Raw genomic sequence first — 27,268 nt, forward strand, 5'->3', positions numbered from 1 at the left:
TAGAAAATTTAGTAAACATGAATCTTTTGTTTCCTAGAAAGCACCATTTTCTATTCCACTTTAAACCATACCATGGGATTCTGCCACATGTACATATTTTGGGCTCAAGATACCTCAGTGTAAAAGGGGCTAGATATTCCAGAAGAAAGTAATAAAATGAGCAAAAACCTTGAGACAGAAAGAAACACAGATTTTTAGAAAAACTTGAAGAGACCAGTGTAACTGCAGTAGAGTTCTTGGTTAGTGGAAGTAAGTTTGCATGTGGGGTATAGGGCAAGGAGTCAGAAAACACTAAAACTCAACTAAGGTATATGGCCATGATTCAGTGATCTGTAGGGAGTCCTTCTCCATTCCCTTAATGCTCAAACCAGAGGCATTGTCTAATAAATTATGATCTGGTGAAAGTCCTCATAACATGATTCTGTGGTGCATGGTGCTATTATGTTCATCCTGAAGTGACCTGACTCTGATTTATGCCACTTTATAGTAGAAAACCCCCAACTTAGCAACAGACACTCTGTGAATAACAAACCTCGGACAGCCAGCTATGGACAAGGAGATTCAGAAATCTCCCTGGAGGTGAGCAGAGCAAGAAACAGCCTTTCAGTCCTCAGGATTACTTTCCAAAACTGATGCCAGCAGAAGAAAGAAAGCAAGGATGTACTCCTGACATACCCAGACAATTTTGCCAGCAAAAGGAGAAATTAAATGGTGCTACATGATATTGGCACAATCTATGGATACCCCTAACATGCTAAAATTCAGTTTTAAGATTCTTATTACCTGTCATCTGAAATACTCCACAAACTCCCTAATTTATCTATATGTCTGCCTCTAATCCAAGTCTCCCCATGATAGAGAGAGCTATGCATCTCTTTATTCAAAATATATTCTTATGCACCCCCCAAACAGACCTGCTGTTTTCCTTTCTACTGTTTTCTTTAGCTAGGAAAGTTGATGGTATGTGACCCTCGACTCAAAAACCTATGATCTGCCAAGTCTATTTATAGAAAACAATTACTTGAAAATAAAACTGTCTTATAAAATCAAGGACTTCTATATATTGCCCACAACTATCAAAGTATATCACTTCAGACCAAACTCACAACACAGAAACCAGTGCACAAAACTTCCATGCCACAACTGTTCCCTTGGTGCTAACAGAGACAGTCCTGTTAAGAGTTGACATGTGATAGTCAACACTCAGTCACCTTTGAAGGGAGCTCCAGTTGTTGAAGGTTGGTTTTAGGGGTGCTTTCTGTGGAGAGGTTTTGATAAGATGTTTAGGAGGTCTGGGGGCCCCTGGGTGGCTCAGTTGGTTAAGCATCTGACTCTGGCTCACGTCATGATCACAGTTGGTGAGTTCAAGCTCCACATCGGGCTCTGTGCTGACAGCTCAGAGCCTGGAGCCTGCTTTGAATTCTGTGTCTCCCTCTCTCTCTCTTTGCCCCTCCCCCACTCACACTCTGTGTCTCTCTGTCTCTCAAAAAATAAACATTACAAAAAAATTTTGTAAAGGATGTTTAGGAGGTCAGGCAAAGACCTGTGTTTACTGTTCCGTACACATACTCATGAAGTTCAATAGTAGTAGGAGAGAGGGATAGGAAAGTTGCTGTGGCATTCCTAATGTTTCAAAATTCCACCCTTTCCTCCTTAAGATTTCAAAGACATTAAAATAGTTTGATGAAGTGAGGTCATCTCAAATGAAGTTACCTGGTAGCAAAGGATTTCAAAAATCATTGAAGAATTCCAAAAGCTACTGGGAGGGAAATTCATTTTAAGGAGGAGAAGGATTTTAACCAGGGAAAATATATGGTATATTTGGTTCCTAAAACTTGAGGCTATTATTAGGAACTCCCTGTGACAGATCCTGTCTGGATCACGGGCCTTGGACAGAGAAAGTATGTGTGAATTTAAAGACCTATGATAAGCAAACAGTGGTAAAACTTGGGAACCCAGCATCATTCAGTGGGATGCCCGTAGATACATACTGCTGGAGGAGAGAGAATCCTTTTCTCTCCAGTACCCTGAGAAACTGCTGTTTCAGTCATCACCTTGCCCCCTACAACTACTAAGGGCTGAGCATGAATTCTGGGACATCTAGTTTGAGGGCTGGCCTGTGCTTTCACTACAGACTGTCTGCACCTGAAGATCATGCAAAAACTCTTTGCATCCCTGGGGACAATGAGGGCAAATTGATGGACTATGGCATAAAGAGAAGGTGGCATAAACAGGGTATGTCTCCACAGTAATTTAATTTGATTATTAAATAGATGGGCATTTTTTTTTTTTTTTTTGACACACACTAACCACCTGCAAATGCCAGGACATTAAAGAACTAGGAAGACAACCCCTGCTAGCAAGGAAGTAATTGGCTAGGAATACAAACTCCCTAATTCTAATTTTTTTTAATGTTTACTTATTTTTGAGAGAGACTGAGACAGAGTGTGAGCAGGGGAGGGGCAGAAAGAGAGGGAGACACAGAATCTGAAGCAGTCTCCAAGGCTCTGAGCTATCAGCACAGAGCCCGATGTGGGGCTCAAACCCACGGGCTGGGGGATTATGACCTGAGCCGAAGTCAGATGCTTAAGCAAGTGAGCCACCTGGGTGCCCCACAAACTCCCTAATTCTAATCCTCCTTTCCAGCCTTTGCTCCTGCTGTAAGCCTTATCTCCTCTCTAGGTTCTTAACCTAAACTCTGACCGCACCACCCAGAATTTGCCATGAGCCATACTTGGGGTTCCCTCAGAAATAGACTGTGAGACAAAACCTGAGTGCAAGTGGTTCACTGACATGTGAGGTAGCAGAATGAGAGGCAAGACAGAGAAGACAGCCAATAGAAGGCATTTTATTAAGTCAGCAGTCAGCCTGTGTGATTGGAATGTAATCCCACTGGGGAAAACCCGAAGGCCAGAATAAAATGGGTTCCTCAGAATTTTCTAAGGTTGCTTCATGGAGGTATTAAATCTTTAACTCTTCTGGACTCTTGTACACTGGCAGCTCTCCCTGGCAAACTTCAGGCAGAGACGGAAATGTGTTGCTAAAATAGACCGCTTCCTTTCTTTGCCTAGACCACAGAAGTATCTGATAAAAGTTTTTTTCCCCCCAATGGTAAAATATCTTTCCTTTTTTAGTGAATGTCATCACTCATCTGTTATTAAATTGTAGCAGTAAAAATATATTTACAGATTAATTTGGAAATGATCAAGTCTGTTTGCTGGGAGCTTTGGTAATTCTTTTTTAGTACATGTAGTCACAATTTTGACTTTGTAATACAGTTGTATCTTCTGCTAGCATATTGTTGTTAGAGGAAAAAACCCAGTTAGTATTTCTTAGCACATTGGAGAAAGACACTTTAAGATACCAACTGTTCTATCATGTTTATTAGTTATTTGCATTGAACTACATATATGCTCATTGACAAATTAAAAATTAAGCATCTTTATTATATTTCACTAACTTCAGCCCAATGTCAACAATAGTAATAACTGCAATAGCAACTAAACATTTATGAGCTTTTGCCATATGCCAGGCATTTTTCTAAATTTTTTCCCATGAGTTAATCCATTCAGTTCTTACAATAGTCTTATTTTATTTTGCAGATGAGAAAACAGAAGTACTGCTCGGTGAAGTAACTCTCCCAGAGCCACTTAGGTAGTACATGCTATTCTGAGACTTAAGGCCAGGCATTCTGGCTGCAGAATCTGGACTCTTATACTAAATTGCATCTTCTTCTTTCCTTTCCAGTCCCTCTCCTAATTTTAACAAATCAGGAATGGCCACAGAGACAACATTTACCAAATCTGCATGTATGATTCTAAAGAATAATTAAGGGCTAATTACACCTATCAGGCACATTTACTATCAAGATGGCAAGTGGTCCTATCAGGAATTATAATTTTTATACAGAAACTAGAAAAATGAATGTAGAGATTCATGAAGCAAAGAAATTCTCCAAAATGCCGAGTAAATCAAGTATTTTTATCATTTTTCTTACAATAAACATCATTGATTAAATCTAAAATACACCTGGAAAAGTGGAGGTAATCAAGTGGGAGGGTCAGCTGGTCTGCATAATGATTGATATTTATCTATCTTAGGATAGATATCTATCTTAGGAGGCCATAGACTATTATTACTCCAAGTTTAAGTTCTTTGAACAAGGTTCAGGGAAAATACTTAAAAACTAATATGAATACTTGCCAAAGGGTTATCAGTGATCACTCATCCATCAATATCCATATTGCTTAAGGGAATTTCTAATATAAAATACATATTTAGAGGGCACTGGCTATATGTCAGAGACTGTGTTAGGTACTGGGAATTTCCAGGCTGTTTATATGAGAGGAAACAGACATTGACTATAATTATTAAATGGTTAAATGAGGGTGATGTGAAAGGATATATGCGAAGGATATATGCCATGTGAAAGGAGTCCTACTGCATCTGAGAGGATTAGGAAAGGCTTCCTTGGAAAAACTTCTGTGGGGAAATCACTGTGTTAGGCTATCTATCACACAAGAAAAAAATCAGAAACAGATTTGGTACAAAGCACAGCATTTTACATGAGTGTACCTAAGGTTGCTTAGTTGGACTTATACATCTTTAGACAACAATAAAATTAAAATGTTAAAAATGTGTGTTATTATTTATCTTACATGTGTTTCATGACAGTATCTTCTAAAGGAAAAGGTGTATCTTTGAGTAGACATAGTTCCCCCTAACTGCCCTCATATCACAACCAGAACAGAAATCAAGTTCTCTGTTGTTGCAGAAACCACTATAGCTTTGATGTGGCACAAAGAAGGTAGAGGTTGTTTATTTTTAAAAGGGTAATTGTGCATTTATTCAATCATGTACTTGGTAAATTATCCAGAGTAATTAATCATAGAGAGAAAGATTAGAGAATTGATTAAGCAGAGTTTGTAATAATGCTGGAGAAAACACATCAAATATACATAATGCAATGAAACAGAAGAGGCCAGTGATTTCCTATTTATAGTGTTTTTAGAGACTGCATTTTCAGACCATGAGGCTGGATTTCTGTACATGCAAAATAATGTGGTTTTAGTTTGCTCTTTAAGAATTTGATAGAACAGTGCTTTATTAAAGCATAAAGATAACATTTATTTTTAACACCCAGTCATAAAACAAAGTATATTTTGGTTATAATGGATTCAAGCACATATGAAGTCAATTATTTAGTTATCTGACATATAAAGTCAAATATTTAGTCAATCATGTAGATCAATATTAGCATTTTGATATAAATTGTTAATGTAATTATTTCCTTCCTTATGTCCCCATTGAAAAACCAACAAAAAATAAAGTTCTCTTCTACTATAAGTTTGAACATCTGATAAAATTTTGTTTCTCTAAAAATATTTTCAGAATATTGTTCCATTTTTTACAAAAATACTAATATAGAAAAGTGATGACATCATGTTTCTATATTATGGATGCAGTAAAGGCAATGGTGGTGGGTAGAGATATGAAAATGAAAATAAATAAACAGATTGTTCTCTTGAACTTGCTACTTCTCTCTAGAGATACTTTCATAATGGCCAAACTATATGTGACCCTTACTGTAGGCAATTATACTGTTAATGCAGTTCTTTTCTGGCTGTAAATGCACTGTTTTTTTAGACTGCATCCTACAGAGAGTTGAAAATTTAAAAATAGTAAAAGAAACACAATGGCTTTAGATTCTTTGATGTGTGATTATACTCATGACAAGTTTCTTATATCAACCAACCTTCTCTAAACTAGATGCTACTGCTCACTTGAATGCAAAAATATATATGCAAATAAGGAAGCACACAAACACACACACTATCCAGCTCTAGATTTTTCATGAGTTCTCTTTTCTTCTTTGCATGTTGCTGATGCAGAGGACTGTTACAGCTTCTTCCTTCTCAAACATCCCAGGATGTCCCACAGAATAACACAGACCAAAGAATTCAGATTTTTTTTTAAACATTATCATTCACCAGTTAATCAGTACAACATGATCCTTAATGTTATAATCAATTTTAGAACACTTTATCTTAGAGATATTTATTTTGAAGAAGTACTTGTAAAGCACCTACAATTCAAGATTCCTGGGATAAATGCTAAAAATGTGAAGCAGTTCTTACAATTAAGGGGCTTATAGGTTGGAATCCAAGATATTAGCAAAGGAAAACAAAGAATGTATGAAATGGTGCATCCAAAGGATCAAATTAGTAAGAAAACAGTGGTCACTATGGACAGCAATAGTCCCAGAATACTTCTTATAGATTTTACTTCTGTTGGACTATAAAAAAGGATAGTCTAAGGAGGTGGTAAGAGTTGAGGGCAGTCCTTTCAGAAAGATGGACAGGCATTTTTTTTAATGTTTATTTACTTTTGAGAGAGAGAGCATGAGCCAGGGAAGGGCAGAGAGAGAGAGAGAGGGGACAGAGGATCCGAAGCAGGCTCTGGACTGACAGCAGTAAGCTGGATGTGGGGCTTGAACTCACTAACCATGAGATCATGACCTGAGCCAAAGTTGGACACTTAAACGATTGACCCACCCAGGTAACCTGAGCAGGCAGGTTTAAGTTCAGATTCCAACCACTGGGTAAATCAGTTTTGAGTGGAAGAAGGATTTTTTTAAAGGAGAAAAGAAAGATGAAGTTAGAGAAGTAAACTATATTGTGAGATATCTCTTTCCTTGTCAACAAGTTCCTTATTAAATGAGAAAATATTCCATTTAAATTGAGAGGTCTTAACAACAAAAAAATTTAGAAGAACACTATGTAATTATTATAAATTAACTTAGAAAAAGACATGCTATTCTATGTAATGGGCCAAAGAAAGTCTGATCTGGAAGAGTAAAGGTAAGGTTTTCATTCCTGCATTTCATTTGGTAATTGGTAATTTGTGTGTCCATATCACCATTATCAAAAATTATAATGTCTGAATGCATGTTGCTGAAAACACAACAGCTTACAGTTTAGAATGTATATTTAGATATAGTTCCACTTCTGTGGCCCTTGGTTTCCTTATTTGTAAAACCTACTTTCTAAAAAAAATTTTTTTAGATTTATTTATTTTTGAAAGAGACAGAGCACAAGCAGGGGAGGGGTAGAGAGAGAGGGAGACACAGAATCCAAAGCAGGCTCCAGGCTCTGAGCTGTCAGCACAGAACCCGACGCGTGGGGCTCAAACTCACAAACCAGGAGATCATGACCGGAGCCGAAGTGGGACGCTTGACTGACGGAGCCACCCAGGCGCCCCAAAACCTTACTTTCTAAAACCCCATCACAACATTCTCTTGAGTTTTTAACATGTGGTTGGTTATTAAGGGATATTGAGAATGTTGAGGGACTCAATCTAATAACAAAAGTTGGGGGCTGGCTTAATGTGACACTTTTTTTTGGACCCTGAACTGGATTTTACCAATTGCCATATTTTGCTATGACAAACTCCATGTTTTGTAGGCAACTCATTTCTATGGATTCTGTGCACTGAGAAGTCTCTTCTACAAGTGGGAGGATTGTAGAAAGGCCAAGGCTTAGCAGAGCCTGACCCTAATTGCTGACTGAAAAGTAGAGAGAGATATCTTTGCACAGGCTTCAGGAATCCTGCTTTCTTTGCTTTTTGCAATTTGTGTGATCCCAATATTTTTAGTTTCTCAGAGAAAATAGGAATATTCTACTATCCACTGTATACAAAGTGTCTTCTCACTCTTTGAAAAAGAAAAACTAGTCCAATAAATAGGTGATATGGTAAATTTATGGTTTTCACACATTCCAAAGAAGAATATAGGAAGGAGCAAGTATTCATTGAAAATCTACTATGTGCCAGACCTTTCATTAGAACTGTGGGGGTGCCTGGGTGGCTCAGTTGGTTAAGCTTCTGATTGTTGATTTCAGCTCAAGTCACTATCTCACAGTTCGTGGGATGGAGCCCTGCCCAGGCTCTGTGCTGACAGAAAGGAGCCTACTTCAGATTCTCTCTCCCTCTCTCTCTGCACCTCCCCTGCTCATGATACATCTCTCTTTCTCTCCCTCTCTCAAAATACATGATTTTATTTGATCCTACTAACAAACCTGTCAGATTTCATTGAATCCTACCATCAAATTCTGCCAACAGACATTAAGCAATGATGACAATAATAGGAGCAAGGTAGATTGGAGCAAGGTTGTGAAGCATCTAGTAAGTTACTGTAAGGAATTTGGACTCTGTATTGCAGAGCAGAATATCTCAGTATCTGGTCCCTGTTCTATCTGCATCAGAAGTGCTGGTGAAACATTTTAAAATAAAAATTCTCAAACATGACTCCACCCCATCACACATGTGAGCATGGCGGGCACACACACACACACACACACACACACACACACACTTTCCTCAGTCAAATCGCATAGAGACTCAGAAATTCACCATTGTAAAGTAACCACTCCTGGGGTACCTGGGTGGCTTAGTGAGTTAAATGATTGACTTCAGCTCAGGTCATGATCTCCAGGTTCTTTTATTTTTTAATGTTTATTTTATTTTTGAGAGTGAGAGAGAGCAAGGAGGGGAGGGGCAGAGAGCCAGTGAGACAGAGGATCTGAAGCAGGCTCTGTGCTAACAGCAGAGAACCCCATGCGGGGCTCCAACCCGAAAACGGTGAGATCATGACCTGAGCCAAAGTTGGATGCTCCACCAACTGAGCCACCCAGGTGCCACATGATCTCTGGGTTCTTGAGTCCAGGCCCCACATCAGACTCTTTGTTGTCAGCTTGGAGCCCACTTTGGATCGTCTGTCCCCCTCTCTCTGCCCCTCTCCCATTCATGCACACACACACACACACACACACACTTTCTCTCTCTCTCTCCCTCTCTCAAAAAATAAATAAATAAGCATTAAAAAATGTTTTAAAAAATAAATAAAATAAGCACCCCTGATGATTCTCAGGTGGTAGATGGATCAGACTTTGAGAATCAGCACAAAAGATTCTAATAAAGGAGGTTTGTGTGGGGAACGGCCATAATAAGATTTATATATTTCTATAAGTATATATTTCATAATGTTATCAACCTTTTGTATGTATTTAAAATTTAAGTATGAATAAGATGTCATAATTGTTTTATGGCAAAGTACATACATAAATAAGGGAATGCATAAGAAGACATTCAGCCTGAGAACAAAGCAATTATGGCAATACCAAAAAGTTTATCAACACATTCAGGTAATTTTTAACAATGGAAAAATGTATCATGTAATAAAAATATAGGTCTCTTCACTTAAAATGCCAATTACTTATTGGAAAACAGGATCAGAAAAGGCTACACTTATTGTGCCTGTTTTATTTTCCATTTCATATATGATAAGTTACTAACAATATATTATTTTTAAAGGGGACAGGGTATCAAGTACCCCCCATTCAACTTATTTAGAAGATTGGGGATACAAACTGGGTCATGCTGTAATGAACTATCTCATATATTTAGGCAGATTAAAAAGTGCCTGGGTTTTATTATCTCAGATCTGTATTTGCCATTCATGTAATAAACAAGAGAGTTTTATTTTTTCTCATTTCTTAATGGAAAAAATTAATTGCTGGGCAATATACCCTTGTGAAATACATAATTTATATATACATCTATAAGTAACAAAACTAATCCCCAAAGGTCAAACATTTTACATAAATTCATGGAGCAGCAAATGATGAAAGAAATCTTGGCTGTCTGATCTTATCACCTCAATTTGCAGATAAGGAAATAGGGGCTGAAAATTGAAATGATTTGCCTAATATCACACAGCTGTTTTGAGGCAAAACTAAAACTGGGATTAGGATCTTACAACTCTTAATGTATTGGATTTTACACAGTAAAATGCTAGAAATAGAACACAAATTGTGCATGTGTGTATGTGTGTGTGTGAGAGAGAGAGAGAGAGAGACAGAGACAGAGACAGAGAGACAGAGAAAGAGAGAGTAAAATATAAGATGGGAAATTTGGTAAACACACCATATACACTAAAAGTACACAAATGGTAGTGGACATGAAATTTGGCCTGTGTGTTATCATGGCATATCCATTAAGGCATTTAAATAGTCTCCCAGTTCTGTTCTCTCCCAATTCCTCTGGAAGTAACTCAGTATTCTTCAGGGACCCACATCTATCTTCCAGGTATGTTCTCCTATCTAGTTACCCTACCTTCCATCCTACTTCTTGTCCTATTCTAATTTATCCTCAGGTTTTCCATGTCTTCAGGTCATTTTTGATCTATCACATTCTGAAAAACTGTATTAAAATTCTATATTATGATTGTGGGTGTATTGATTCATTCGTAAAGTTTTATTTTATTCCCCCAATTTTTATTTTGTATATGTGTGTTGGTTGGTGCCCATATCCAAAATTGCTATATCTTCCTGATTAATTATTCCTTTTAACCTTATGGTATTATCCCCTAGGTAGATAATCCTCTAAATGTGAGCTTTGCCTTAATGTCTATTTTGTCTAATGTTGATGATCCTACATTGGTTTTCTTTGTTTAGTAGTTGTCTGATATACCTTCTTTTTTATTTCTTTTCTTTCAGGTTTTTGTTCTCATAAGATTTGGTATTACTTGAAATTAGTACATGCTGCACTTCTTTTTTGTTGTTGTTGTTCATCACCCACCCTCCCCTCCCTCCCACCCCCCATCAACCCTCAGTTTGTTCTCAGTTTTTAAGAGTCTCTTATGCTTTGGCTCTCTCCCACTCTAACCTCCTTTTATTTTTTTTCCTTCCCCTCCCCCATGGGTCACTGTTAAGTTTCTCAGGATCCACCTAGAGACATACTGCACTTCTTAAAATTCAAAAATCCAGCCTGACAAATTGTCCTTCTACTGATTTAGCCTATTTATACTTACTATAACTACAGATATATTTGCATTTGTTCTATTACTTCCTATTGTGTTTTCTAGACAATGAACTCTCTCTTTGCTTCCTTTTCCTCTTTTTTGAAGCCCATCTTAGTCCTTTTTCTCTTTTTTGAAGGCCATCTTTGTTCTCTTTTTCATCCCCTCTTTCTCTATTAAAACCTGGCTTCCCATGGCACTCCCAAACAGCCAGCATCCTAAAGGCCTAAGAAACTGTAGGCTTCAGGCTCACTTTGAGCCACTCTCCCTCTCACTTTTACTTCCCAGGACATTCTAAGGTCTTTCCTGCCTTTACGAATTTCCATATAGTTTTCCCACCAATGGCAGGGCTCTACTTATGATTTTTTTCAGAGCTGACTCCTTTGCATCCTTTAATCACAGCTGAATTCTAAGCTTCTTTCTCAAGCTTCCATGTGGACTTCAGGGAAGTAGGATCCTCTCTACCTCCTTGGCATTTTTCTCCCTTAGAGCTCTATGTTTATTACTTTCATAGAGCTTTTATTAGCATATGTTTATATTTGCTTGTTTGTTTTCTTGTCACCCTCTATTATTTTTTCTACTCCACTATCTTAGCTCACCATTTATTAAATATAAGTTCTTTGAAGTCAGCTAGCTGTGTACTTAATACTCAGTACCTACCACAGGTCATTCTTCATAATAGGTGTTAAATGAACATATTTTTTAATGTTTATTTATTTTTGAGAGAGAGAGACAGAGACAGAGACAGAGACAGAGACAGAGCATGAGTGGGGAAGTGTCAGAGAGAGAGGGAGACACAGAATCTGAAGCAGGCTCCAGGCTCTGAACTGTCAGCACAGAGCCTGATGCAGGGCCGGAACTCAATATCTGTGAGATCGTGACCTGAGCTGAAGTTGGACGCTTAACTGACTAAGTCACCCAGGTGCCCCTAACATCTCTTGAAAAAATAATTTGTAAAGATAGTCACATCTATATTTTTAAATATTTGAGTGTCTGTCATATGCTCATTTATTGAATGTTTGAACTCCTCAACATTCCTTGATCGATTATTACCAGATTGCAAAGGCTTTGGGAAACTACATAAAAGCATCTAGTAAGAGTATTTGTGATGTCTATGCAAAATAAAACTCAAAGTATATTATAGTGATAATTTTGGCACTTACATATATTTACCAGTTAGAGGTAGCTCAAGGAATGAACGTGAGGTTTTGATGACACTACTATGGCATTAGGCATTTTAAACATCACCTAAAGAGAGTCCACACAATAGAGTAAAATGAACACTGGGGTAGCAGGCAGTGAAAATGGATTTTAACCTTGACTCTGTCATAGTGACAGAGTCTGTTATGTACCTGCAAAACTGCTTCTCCAGGCCTTGGTTCACTTACTATATGAGGGTTGATGCAAGAGTAACTTATATAATGCAAAACAAATGACTTATTTATGCTTAAAGCATTATAGCTATTGACAATGGTATAAAGAATATTGGGAAAAATATAACCTTTCTTAAATATTTGTACTTACTTTTAATGTGAATAGATAATTTAGGAAAGAGAAATACTGATTCTTTTAAAGCCTGATTTGAACAGAATGTCAAACTTGTTTAGAAATTCCTTTATTAATTATTAAATAACATCATAAATACTTCATTTCTAAAATGTTAAACTCTTCCTCAAAAAAATCCTTATATTAGAAGCCATGGAACTATGTTAAATATATATTAGCAGCCAATTCCATATACACACAATCATACTGTTTGCATTTCAGGACAGTAGAAGACATTTTGCAGAATTAATGGAGTTAGGTATTTCTAAATAATAAAAATGCATGAATCATATCACAAACTACCATGAATATTTCATTCTTTTCTTCTAAACAAAAACAATGAATTGAATTTAAAACTGTTGATGAAAAATAAGTGTTGGGTGGGCAAGTCAAAACTTGCAAAGCTGTCTCACTCGAAATTATTGTAGCCTTTAACTACCAAGCATTTTACCAATTTACAATAACATTGTGATTACTTATCTATGAATCTTAACTTTATGATCATTTCCTTACAGGAAATCTAACAATTCAGACTTTGCATATGAAAATGAAACCAATGTTTGACTCCTAATTTCAGATTGTAGGAGGAATAAAATCACACATTGTGTTTGAATTGCTTTCCTATTAAATAACGGCAACTACTAGAGCATTTAGATTAAGATAACAGATTCAGGGACTTTATTAATTACCTCACGAGCTAGAGTTATGGACAAGGTTATGCTGCAGTAATAAATTAACGCCAAAAATCTCAGTAGTTTAACATAACATTGGTCACTGGGGTTTCTACCCACCATGATCATTTGGGACTTGAGGGTACATTGGAATCCACCATAGGAAACACTGTTTCTTGTGGCAGCTGAGGTGAACTACTGGAGGATCATTCACTGAGCTTAAGTGCTGTGGCTCAGAACTGCTTTACTCCATAGCACATCAGTTAGAACTAGTCCCAATACCCCCAACTAACTAAAAATGGCCTGTGAATATGAAAAAGCACATGGACATATGATAAATGGTTGTACCAGGCAGACCAGCTATGTTAATCATCAGCTATGCCCATGTTAGATAACTTTCAACAAATTGCATGACCTCTATTCAAGTTCCAACATGATCATGGATGACTAGAATATATATGTCTTTTTTAAAAAAGTTAAATGAAACAATTTACACAATGCTTATTTTTGTACATAATATTATTTTAGCATTTTGGGGAGATGTAATATGTTTTTTGCCAGATGTTAAAAATATTTATTTATTTATTCATTCATTCACTCATTCTTTATTTATGTATTTTTATTTTAAATTTAAATTTAAATTAAAAAATAAAACAAAATTGAAATTAATTGAATTAAATTAAATTAAATTAAAAATAAATGTTGCATAAAAATGTTTCCATAAAAGGAAAAAATAAAATAAAATGTTAAAGATAGATAATAATAGCTATAGTATATATTTTTCTACTTTTACAATTACAAATTGATGATAAAGAAAGGACTCCTTTTTTGCTTTCATATGGGTGACCCTGAGTCAATATAGGTTTTGAACTGTGTGAGAGCCCAGTAACTTTAATAATGTAACTTTATTAAAGACCATTGTTTTCTATGCTGTTCTCTCGGAAATCAGCATTGTAGTTAACATAATGACTTTTCAGCAAATGTGTGTCAAACTTAAAAGATTTGTATCTTATAACATGATTAAGAAATGCCACTGATTTTATAAAGTAAGTATAGCAGACACTAATACAGGTATCTATAGTATCTATAAAACTGTACTAGAAAAATAATTAGCATCTTTGACCTGACGTTTTCCTGCTGGGACTAAAGACCAATGGTACTTTTTCCTTTATTAAAGTTAGTAGGCTCTCACATAGTTCAAAACCCATATTGACTCTTGGGTCACCTGTAGGAGAGCAAAAAAGAAGTTCTTGGTTTACCACCTCTTTACATTTTATTTCCCACCTTCCCTGTGATTTCCTGCTTTTAAACTTTGACTTCATCACAGCGAGAAAGAGACAGGGACTATAATTTCATGTTTTATGTATTGTTTTTATGTAGATTACATGAGACAAAAGGTGTATTTCACTATTGCTTTGCATATTAATGGCAAAAATATAACTTACTGATCTCAAATGAACTGTCAATCAACATGGAGAAAGGAAAAATTTAAGTCAAAACTTTTAACTAGCTTTTACGTATTTATAACATAAATGATTTGAAAATGACCTATAAATATTGGTTTTATTTTTTAACTATAACTTCTGATCTAGGCGTAATGCAGTTTTATATGTATTCTTAGCCCCCAAAAAGCAGCATTTCCCTAGGTATTCAAATCATGCCTTATTGCAATATTCTGTATGCTTCATCAATATGACAATCACTTCTCCTGAAAAAAATGCATACATATAATATAACCTTAAAAAAGTAAACTTCTGTGAATGTTTATTTCTGTATAATGAAAGACACTAGGGTAATGTTGAATACGGTATCTTAGCTTCCTAGAGATAAGTGCATATTGAAATTGCATTTGAAATAGATTTAAAAATAAGTGCTAACCCTTATTTTTTAATACTAAAAGCCTTGTCTTCCTGATGGCAAATACGAATGAAACATTTTATTCCATAATACTTCTCATAACTCTAATCATCCTGGTTTTGTCTGCAACAGAATACAGGAGAAACAATAATCTCATTGAAGTATTACCCAGTTGAATGCCATAAACTAAAAATAAATTTTATGAGAAAGGGAAAAAATTAGGGCCAATAGGTTATGGATGATTTGGGTAAGTTCTTCTGTCTATGTGGGATACATGCTAACTTCTGAGCTCATTTCTCACTAATTTTAAGACTGACTGGCAGAGATGGTTGTCTTTTGTGAATAAATGAAAATTCTTTAAATCCACCAGTAACATTAAATCATAGCCTGATTAAGACATATAATTTAATCACTCTTAAACTTCTTTCATTAATTTTAAGCCCTGCAATCATTATCTAGTAAACCACATTGCAGAACTGAAAAAAAAAGATTCTTTGAATGATGACTCAAAGTATGATTCTGATAGCATTTGTCTAATCACTTACCATTATTGAAATGAAGTTGATTTAATTGAACCTGTAAAAGAGATTGCATTTTCTAATCATACCTCATCTGTGGATGCTTATTATTCAAAGGAAGCCATATGTATTTTCAAGCACCCTTAATTAAAGTAATGCATATAATCTTAGATATCATTTTCCCTTGGTAGTTATTTTAAAGTGATTCTGGTCTTCACATCACTTTTTTATGTAATTTTTTTATTCTATGCACCACATAGTCAATATTTTCTTTTTAGCACTGAGGAAACAGAAATTTGAAAATAATTCATTACCACCTACAATGGTAATCACTTGACTAATATCTTAATGTATTAGAGGTAAACATAAAAATTTCACATTAGGGTGGAATATTGTGTAGGCACATAAATCCATAGAAACATCAAGAATAATTCTGAGCTATATTCATTCTTGAACAACAAAACAAAATCATGGGATAATTTTCCTTGATCACTCCATAGTTATCAAGTCTTTTAGAGAGTACAATTATACAAAGAACACATGTATACTTCAAAAGAATGGTGAAGGTACGGAAGAATATATATGTTTGTATTTCACTATTTTATGTATATGCGTATGTATACATATATGTTTATAAACATATACACATATAATATATATATATAATAGAAACCACTTGGTCATGTCACAGAGATATTTATAGATAACATAAAATTTGTCACACAGCTAGGGACTTCATTATCTTAGAAATAAGCAGATTTAATATCGTTAATAATTCTTTCTTTTAATATTTTTTAATGTTTATTTTTGAGAGACAAAGAGAGAGAAACAGGGCACAAGCCAGGGAAGGACAGAGAGAGAGGGAGACACAGAATCTGTAGCAGGCTCCAGGCTCTGAGCTGTCAGCAGAGAGCCTGATATGGGGCTCGAACCCAGTAACCATGAGATCATTACCCAAGCGAAAGTCAGATGCTTAATTGACTGAGCCACCCAGGCACCCCTAATGTCACCAGTTATTCTTGATCACCAGTGTCTATATGGCCTTTTCTCCTGCTCAACATCATACTATCGTCTTTTCCAAAATGATTATCTAAATACTAAATATTAAATAAATAATATTACCTCGACCACCCTACTTCATTCTTCCTCACTTTTACCTACTTTGTAATAAAAATATTTAGAAGGAAATATCTTAACTCTCTAACACCTTGCCTATAAGTATATCTACCATGAATTCATATTTTCCTATTTCACTATTATTTAACATAAGCAAAGGGTATCATTCTGAAAATAAACCTTCTATCTATTTCCTATATTCCTTCCACTTCTGCTTTACCAGTGATTTCTGTCATTTTTTCACCTCTGTCTGGATCTTCAACATCTCTTCCTACTGGATCTTTTCTATTACTATTCAGACATGTTCAGGTCTGTCTCAACTTAAGGGAAAAAGAAAAAACAAGCAATAATTTATTCGTCCTTCACCTATTCCTAGTATGCCAAAATTCTTGAAAGCTATTATACTTACAACCTTTATTTCCTCACTTCACACTTACTCCTTTCCTCACTGTAGCAGACTCCAACCTTACTGTTTGCACCATTTTCGTCAAGGTCACTATTGACTTTGCTTTGATAAATCCTATGGCTCTTTAGGGAGCTTTTGGTACAATATACCACCTTGAAACAGATTTTTCTTGGCTTCTGTGGCTGCTAACTTTGGACTTACCTTTTACTTCTTAAATTATCTTCCTCAATTCTTTTTGCTGAGGTCTTTTTTTTACTTCTTTCAAATGTTAATATTCTCCAGACAATTTCACTAGGTAATTTCATTTACTATCATACTTCAAATCATATACAAAGAAAATAATTGCCAAGTCTATTATCTCCAACTCAAAGCTTGTTCTTGAGGTTCAGATGAGTATATATAACTGCCTAGCGGATATATCCACTGTAGACGTCATAGGCACTTTAACCAACATGTCAGGAACTAACTTATCATTTTACTGTATAACTTTTATTTAAGGAATATCTCCATTTGCTAAAGTTCTCAGTTCACTTAACTAGGATACCATACAATGACTCAAACTCCAGCTCTGGAATATCTAAAAATACAATTTATGAATATGGTTTATTGTACGTAAAGAGCATAAAATGCAAAGCTACTTGTGTTAGTTCAACTACACACACACACACACACACACGTGTGCGCACGTGCACACATAATATATTCATTTCTGGAAACTACTTGCTTTGATGGCAAAATAATCATTAGCTAAACATATTCAGGAATGTACTATATTGATGGTAAAATATCATTCTGAGGAGAATTATCTGTAGTACTAACCATGTTCAAGGGATCTCAGAGTATAGAAAAAAGAAGTCCAGTGGTTCTTCTAGGCCTGGTAGTGATTTTGATCCTACCACCTTGGATGAAGAGAGTCACAGCAAGAACCCAAGCTTTTGTCAATGTTGTATTTGACTACAAATACAACATTGTATAAAAGCTCCAAATAAGACATTTTAAAGTATAACAGTTGCTACTTTAGAGAAAATGCTACTTTATTTGGGGGGAAGAGGAAAGAGGCATTGTACATTAATAGTTTTCCTCTGATATCTCCTCATATCAGATGTCTGCTCCTGTTCTATAACTCCAGTCATATATTCCTTCTCTTCCAATTTTTTTTAATTCTCTGGGCAGAAGAAAGCTGAAAGAATAATAAAGCTCTTTTAGAGAGCCATAAACCCACTGTCTCTTTATTTTTGGTTCTGGTCCTAAAGAGCCTTAGAGGAGAAAACGCACTAAGGAAGGACTATAAAAAATTTTAGTAAGAGTTTTTAATCAATACACACCAAATCTGTTTCTCCTTTTACTTTTTCTTATCTCACTTCATGTTACCACCATCTACACAGTTGTTAAAGCAAAAAGCCTGGAAATAACTTTTGACTCTATATTGTCCATCATTCTTACAATAAGGCACAGATGTTGGCCTGTTTTGTTTATTGTTATCTCCCCAGAACATCAAAGAGTGAATGGTATAAGTAGACATGAAATAAATACTTTTAAATAAGTCCAATTAATTAGTATTTCTTGAACCTGGCCATTTCTCTTAATTTCTTCTGCCATTAGTCTAAATCAAGCCACAATCATTAATCTGGACAATAGCCTCTACTTTTGAACTGGTCTCCCTAAACCCTATCTTGTCACTCACAAATCCATGCTTCATATGGCAGTAGAATGACATTTTCAAAATGAAGTTGAGTATTATTTCCGTATTGCTTTAAACTCTTCAGGACTTTCCTTTGTTCTTAGGATAATGTCTAAACTTTTAATGTGCCTTTATATGTCTTCTTACTCCTCTAGCATTATCTCTTGAACTCTTTACGTCTTGATGTCTACTCCTAGTCACATTGAACTTCTTTTATTGTCTTAATACACTATCTCTCATCTTCAGTATCTACCTATAACCTCGCCCTTGCCTGGAATACATTTTTCCTCCACTTCCTCACTTTACTAAATTATTTCATGGTACCCTTTGACACTATTATTTTCAAGAAGACTTTTCCTGAAAACTGTGCTGTGTTTTTCTTTAAGCTTACATTTTTTCCCTCAAAGCATCCATCATGCTTATTACAGTTTTTAATTTACCGTATATCTTATAAATGTAATTGTAAGATTCATATGGACAAGGACAAGATCTGCTTTGTACACTGTATATCCCCTGAACTTTAGCATTTCAGTGAAGTGTCTGCAACTAGGAAGAATTAAATAGTGATTGAATAAATACATTATTTTATGTAATCCCTGTAAAGCCACTATGAATGTGGGTACTTCTCCCCAGTTACATATGAAGAAAGTAAGAGTCAGAGAGGCCAAGGAAATTGTCAACGTTTGCCAGTCACTTGCTCTGTGGTGTTCAAGTCGTTTAAATATTTCTGATACTTAGTTTCATCATCTATGCAATACGATAATAAATCTTACTCAAGATAAATGACACAGAGTGAGATGAAAAAACTAAATGTCTAGAACAGGGATGGGCAAACTATGACCCACAGTTAAATATAGCTTACTGCCTGTTTTTATAAGGACCATGACTAAGAATGGCTTTTAAATAGCTAAAAAAAAAAAAAAAAAAAAAAAAAAAAACAAAAAACAAAGAAGGGCACTATATCATAATATATAATAATCATATGACATTCTTAATTCTCTGTATATAACCTTTCACTGGAGGACAGTCACATCCATTCACTTATATATTGTCTGCCTCTGTGCCAGCAGAGTTTAGTAGTTGCAATAGATACTACGTGGTTTACAAAGCCAAAATATTTACTCTCTGGCCTTGATCTAGAAAATGTCTGTAAACATTCAATAAATGTACTTATAATTTTTAGTGATGATTTTAATGATAAAAATAGTCACAAATGACTTCCTAGTCTAAGTGATTTATAGTTTATCTACCAGCAAATTTTCGGGCTAATAAAAAAATTACAATGACAAGTTTCTTTGTTATTATTCCAACTAATACATTACATCAGAGTCAAGTATTCAAATTTTTTTGCCTTCATCAAGATAAACCACTTACAAATATAGAAAATTGCATATGATTCTCTAAAAATGGGACTCAGTTTTTTTAACTTCCCTCACTTTCCATCTTTGTATAAATAATATCTATCACAGATACTCCTCCATGTTCAGGGTCCTGAAGAAAAATAGCTAAACACTGAAGAGTTAACCTGAGTATTCAAGATTTGTGAAGAAACCTGAACTAGACTCTAACCGGTATTGAAGCCCTCTTCCTTCAATGTTGAATAGTCTCTAACATAATGGATTCCAGCCTAGAAGCTTGAATTTATTAATTACTCTGATGAAGTATAAATGTGTGCTATAAGTTTAGCTTGGTCAACAATGGTAATTTTTAAATGTTTAGCTATTTGAGATTCTGGGATCAAATCTGATCATTGGGAACACTGATCCTGTGGGAAATATGGAGTAATGGGTGTTGGGTACACTCACAAAGCAAGTATAATTAGAGCAGGCAAATGAAGCTCCTGAAAACCAGAGATTTTATATCCCATTTGTTATGCATTGTATTTCTTCCTGTTCACTCATTATTTCTTCATGCTGCCTCATGACTTATTTTGTCACCCATATGTTCCCTTGACCTCTCATTCTTTCTGTAAATTTGGAATCCAAAAACTATTCAAAATGCAAGGTTATTTATATGATTGAATTGAAAATGCCCTGATACTCTCTTTGCCTAAGTATGTCTTTTCTTAATAACATTATTTTAAAACCTGATGGAGGTATCGGTGTTTTTAGATCACTGATTGGCTTTGTTTTGACCTTAATGTTGAATTCATTCAGGAGGAGTAGAGCTGGATAAGTAGATGGGATGATTTTGGCTTGGGCCAAACAGACCAAGAATCTAAACTTAGCTTGCCACTTCACTGGCTGCATGACCTCGGACAAGTTTCTTATACCTCAACTTCAGTCTTCATTAGTAAAAAGTATATAATAATACCTAACTTAAAGAACTCTTGTGAGCATTCAAATCATATAACATACAAAAAATCTAGCGTTGTCCCTGAATCACAGTAGATAATTAATCAGTTTATTTCCTTTCTTCCCTTTCTCCTCATTTCCAGTTGCCTAGGGTGGGAAAAGCGCTAAGATATACTCAAGACAATATTTCATGAGAAAATCAAATATTGGGTCACTCTGTCAAAGTAAAATGTACTCTGTCAAAGAGTTCCTTTCAATACATATTGGATCAGACACCAATATATAATGTCTTGCATGTAAATGAGCAATATAATGCTTTGATTAAGAAAAAAAAATGTGATTAATGAAATTCTAAGTATATAATGCAGTAGAAAGAGTGCAAGGTAGGAGCTGGGAGAAGATCTGGTCTTCAGTTTGGACGCTGCTGTTTATTTTCCACGTCATTTATGCTCAATGGGCCTTGTTTAGTTTTTCTAATTTTTAAATTTTTTCTAAATTGTTTTCATCATGACAAGTGTACTCCTTAATCCCCATCACCTATTTCACCCATCCTCCTCTCCCCTCTGGTAACCATCAGTTTGTTCTCTATAGTTAAGAGTCCATTTTTTGGTTTATCTCTTTTTTCCCCCTTTGCTCATTTATTTCTTAAATTCTACATATGAGTGAGGTCATATGGGAGTTGCCTTTCTCTGACTGAGCTATTCCACTTAGCATTATATTCTCTAGCTCCATCCACATTGTTCCAAGTGACAAGATTTCATTCGTTTTTATGCCTGAATAATATTCCATTATAAATGTATACGTATATATATGTATACACACACACATATAGAATATTCCATTATGTATGGAATGTATATACATACAAACACACACACACACACACACACACACACAAACACACATACACCTCTCTTCTGCTTTACCTATTTATCTATCCATGGACACTTGGGCTGCTCATTTTTATCTTCTGAAAAATTAGGACAAAATCAGCCCTCCAGGTCTGGCAGATTGATGTGACATCCTTCCATGATTCCCACCCTTTCCGCCTTTCCAGCCTTTCTCCTGCTGCTCCTTTTCTCCAGCTACACCAGACACAGTTCTCCAGGTTACTCAGGTTTGTAAGCAAATGCTTCTGAAAAATTTACTTCCTGTCTGTGAAACATGTTTCCATCCCAGGCTTTGATCCCTCTTTCATATATAGGCCAGATTTTAGCACTAACACTCTCAGGTAGAGTTGCTCCTTCTTTGTTCACTCCCACAGCCATTTATGCCTAATATTCTCACATGTTTCAGTATGGCTAAATAGAATTATTAGTTACCCATGTGGTCCAGCTTTCAGGACCAGATTCTAGAGCTCATTCAATATCTAGCAGAGTATTAGCACACAAATCTCTGTTCAAATAAGACAGGGAGGAATGCAAGCATGCTTAGTAATATTTAAAGTCATTAAAATATACCAATCCTAAAATCTTGGTGAAACTAATGTATAGATCAGTGCAAAGGAAATGCTTGCCTGAGGAGATTTTGTATAGTCTGTGAAAAGTTAGGACACATTTGGGATTTAGATGAAGGAAGAACAGAGGCAGGACAGAGTAAAGCAATTTAGAGAGCAATGAAAAAAAAAACAACTTTACATATCTGCCTGGTACATATTCTTTTTTAATTGTACTGGTAAAAGATTATCTGTGAAAAATATTATTTTAAGCCTATTCATATGTCATAAAGATAAGTTAAATGTCTCCAGGAAGAGAAGTTTACTCAGTAGTACCATTGTAAGCATGGCATAGAAATCACTGTTATTAGAATTCATAGAATTAGGAATGAACTTTACAGATTATATCTTTCAGGACCTTTCAAATGTTTGCACCTAACGACAGAGAACAGAGGAAACCCTTCCTCCCACAGTTTAAAGCCCCACTTTTAAATAATAATAGCTAATATTTAAGGACTATTTAGTTTACTGTAAGTGCTGTGTTAAGTCTTTTCCATTATATTATTTCAATCCTCACAACTCTATGAGTCAAAATGATCCTATCTCCATTTTGTAGAAGGAGAGAGAGAAGGGCAGAGGTAGAATATTTTACTAAGTCACACAGCTAATATAACACATATTAGAGTCATAATTCAAGCACAGATAATTTGGTTTGAAGTCAGTGCTCTTACACTCCATACCAGTGGAATCCCCCAGAGGTCTTGGTAAAGCACAAATTGCTGGCCTCACACCTAGTGTCTTAGATTCAGTCTGGGATTGAATTGGATTATTTGCATCTCTAAACAGTTCCCTGGTGATGCTGATCTTGCTGGTTCTCAGACCCTTGGAGACCCTTGAGACTACTGATCTATTCTAACTCACCTCTGTGAAATCCTTGTTTGTTTGTTTAAGAATCTCATGTAGCCTGATTTCCAGATTTCATATTGCGAGGGGAAGAGGGGACACAAATCATACTGTTTAGGAAAATGGGCTTTGGAGACAGATGTCAAGGACAAATTCCCATTTTTCCCATTCTTAACTCACTACCTCTGTGACCTAGGGTAATTATTTACTTGCTCTAGACCTCAGTTTCCACATCTACAAAATGGGTATAATTTCACCTACTTCATAAGATAACTGTGTAGAAACAGTGAAAGAATATATGTGTATAGTAAGCATGAGTGCCCGGAAAGCATTTTTAAAAATGGATCCCTTGTTATGATGTAACACTCTTGGCATACAACTTATGACCCGGAAGTGATTTGCTTGAAATCAACCACATGATTAGGGGCTAAAACTGGAGTGGGACACTTAGACAGCCCTGCAGAAAATGCATTTAGAAAAGGAAGAGAATAAAGGCAGTTTTTTTTTTTCATAGAGCCAGTACTCATCAAAATCATTTTCTTTCTTAAACCAAGAATCCAAAATGATTTAGTTTTATTTTTCAGTTTTAATAGGATCAGAATCACGTTCGTGTCCTGAACTTGTAAAGGAAACTCAAGAATCAACTAAGTATTTAGACCAACCCATGTCATAATACTCCCTATGAATGAGCACATTTTAAGAAAAATAATATAAAAATAAAATGTATTCAGCACATCAAGTAGAGGTATGAAAAGAAAAGAAAACATTAACAGGTTGATGTATTTAGCTCTCAGTTAACAACTCAGGTTAAATAACAAGGAAAGGAAGGTACTTAAAGAAAACATTAATTACAGTACATGTGTTGGGAACTGTCCAGTTTCTCCTTAGACTAGTAAAAGATAACAAAGCTGTCAGACTTTATAGCACCCTGGGGGAATTTTTAGACAGTTTGATGGACCTCCTGAAGTATTTGATAATTACTTGGGTATACAGGAACTTTAATGATTCACTTGCAAAAGAAATTTCCTTTTGGTGTGCCTGGGTGTCTCAGTCCATGAAGTGTCCAACTTTGGCTCCGGTCATGACCTCATGACTGGGTGGGGCTCTGCACTAAACAGTGCAGAGACTGCTTTGGATTCTCTGTCCCTCCTCTCTCCCTGCCCCTCCCCCACTCTTTGTGTCTCAATAATAAATAAATATTAAAAAAAAGAAATGTCCTTTTACATCAAAAATCTATTCATGAGCTGAGGAAACAAGAGTTTAAGAATGCTATATATTTAGAGCTATATATAAGAGGAATGCTGTGACTTCCAGCATATTTGACAGAGTATTATCCTAACCCTAGATTAGGTCTCCAATGGAATATTTTTCTAAACTTTCAAAAGACATGCCAATTGTGGGACTATATTATTTATTTATTTTTATTTTTTTAAGTTTATTTATTTATTTTGAGAGAGAGTGCATGCACATGAGGGGGGAGGGGAAGAGAGAGAGGGAGAGGAAGAGACAGAATCCTAAGCAGGCTCCAAGCTGGCAGTGCAGAACCTGATGCGGGGCTCCACCCCACAAACTGTGAGATCATAACCTGAGCCAAAATCAAGAGTCTGATGCTTAACCGACTGAGCCACCAAGGTGTCCTGGGAATAAAATTTAATTAAAAAGATTTATACAGGAGATAAAACACAGCAAATATATTCCACAAGATATTCTGTAGAATTCCCATCCTCTTCTAGTTAGGAGAAACACCTCACATCCACTTATATTTTGTTTTCTTTTCTCCACTGTGTTCCTCTTCAGGTTTAAATATACTATCTAAGGATCTACTCTTCTGGCCCATACCAAAGACTATCTTCTAAGGAATTTTTTGTTGACCATTTTATTCATAATATGTATTTAGCATGTAGGGCTGGTTCGTTAGATACTTGAAATAGAAATGAAGTTGCTGCTTTTCTTAAATTCAAACTTTGACCACTGAGAAAAGTTTAGTTCTTAGCAGCTTTGGATTTTAACATTAGAAACATTTTGAAAACTACTATCATGATCTTTCATGGGCTGGAGGACAAATTCTATTATGTGTCTTACAATAAACTGTAAGTGAGATGCAAAGGTCACACTTATCTGACATTTTTAATATAGCACTATTTTTTTTTCTTTTTATTCAAGTACCCTGCTATTCTGTATTTTTGTGAGCAATGACTGTTTTAGGCTCTTTTTTTCCCTGCTTTCCATAAAGTCTAGTACACCTTAGACATAGTAGTTCCTCTCTAAAGATATTTTTATTGAGTTATTTGGTAACAAAAGTAAAATCAACACTTTTAAGAGAATTTACTTTGAAGGAAACCCTTAAAGTAACTCAATCTTCCAAATTCTTCAGTGAGAATTCCTTTTTAAAGGTATATGGGTAGATTGTCATTTTTGAATAATGGTGTCCTTTGTGCTTTGTGACCCACAGAGAAGAAACACCAAAACTTTGACTCCAGACCACTATAAACTACTGTTAGAACAGAATTACAAGATTAGCTTTGTATTTCTTTTCTCTAGTGCAGTTTTATAAGACCATTTATTATCTTGTTAAATGTTAGAACTAGCATGTTTGACATATTCATAATTTATTTTCTCAAGGAAAAGAACCTCAGAGGAAACTGTAAATAAATATTGGAGATTTGGAGGGTCTAATAAATTTAGCTGAATACATTAGCTCTCATGGCAGCTAAAGTCCATTATTCAGGAAATTGAAATTTGGATAAATTAGTGTGGTATTCATCTAGTTTTAAAAATAGAAGCATATAATAAAATTGAAACAAAGAGATGGAAAAATTGAATGTGTAGCTAATATTACCTAAATGTGGAAGTCATGAAATTACAATAATCCCATCATGTTAACCACATTTCTGAAAATATGAAATGCAAACAGAGACACTATTCACAAGAAACACTGGGCTTCAGAATATTTTTTTTTCTTTTTCTACAAACACAGTCATGATATTAACATTACCCCTTGTGACTTACAGTTACATTGCAACTTCATTCTGCCCCATATGTCTAGCATGGCAGAATCATAGTCAATTAGTCAGTTGGTACCCTTTTTCCTATGTTTACAAGTGAAATTTTTCCATGGAATGCATGATATTTCTGATAAACACATAGGTGAAATCATCTGCTTATTACATGTGCACATGGACCATCAGAGACTGAATATACAATGACAAGACCATATATATATATATATATATATATATATATATATATATATATATAAACAGTAGAACATTGGTCCACAACCTGCCACAAATCCAGAAAGCCAAACTACAACTTCTGTAGCAAACAGCCCCCAAACAGCCCCCACTTCCAACATGAGTTATTGCCCCCACTTCCAACATGAAAACTCCCAGAAAAAGTCACATATGGTTGACTAACATATACAGGATGCCCACTTCTAGCTAGCACACCTCCAGCATCCCTATGCCTATGGCTTCCAATCAGGGCATACCTGAAGCTTTCCACACTTTCCTACTTCTCTGCCTTTGAGCCTCTGCCAAAGGCAAGTGATGGTGGGTGGCTCCCTTGCTGTAGCAAGTTCTGAATAAATAGCCTTTGCTTGTTTTCATTTGGGTTGTCTTCATTGATTTCCACCATGGTAGCAATTCACAAACAATATTGCTTAGCCTGGAGCACACTAAAGCCCTCACAAAGTCTCTTGTCTCATGTTCCTTTTTTGCCTTTCTACTGTCACCAAGCAACACATTACTGCTTGTTAAACAATATAGCTAACACCATAACTGAAGGCTCGATAGCTAAGGCATTGCTTTTACATACTTTCTCAAGATAAATATGCATTTCATATAAAAAGTTGAAAGAATTTTAATCCACCACAATTGGATTAAGAACAAACACAAACAAGAGTGAGTTTAGAAAGGATGCTGACACAGATGAGAGATTATTTTATACCATTTGTAATAATTTCTTGGTCTAAAGAGTTAGGAAAGT

The 27,268-nt window shown here is 35.5% G+C and overlaps 1 protein-coding gene and 1 pseudogene across 16 annotated transcripts in view; one reads left to right on the forward strand and one right to left on the reverse strand.

The window, feature by feature from the left end:
- NAALADL2 (N-acetylated alpha-linked acidic dipeptidase like 2) overlaps positions 1-27,268 on the reverse strand; it is a 1,343,235-nt gene that overhangs the window by 70,252 nt on the left and 1,245,715 nt on the right. The window lies entirely within an intron of this gene.
- The window catches only part of LOC122230363, a 90,154-nt pseudogene that overhangs the window by 2,155 nt on the left and 60,731 nt on the right, over positions 1-27,268 (forward strand).

The sequence above is a fragment of the Panthera leo genome, chromosome C2, assembly GCF_018350215.1.
Source record: "Panthera leo isolate Ple1 chromosome C2, P.leo_Ple1_pat1.1, whole genome shotgun sequence".
Lineage (NCBI taxonomy): Eukaryota > Metazoa > Chordata > Mammalia > Carnivora > Felidae > Panthera > Panthera leo.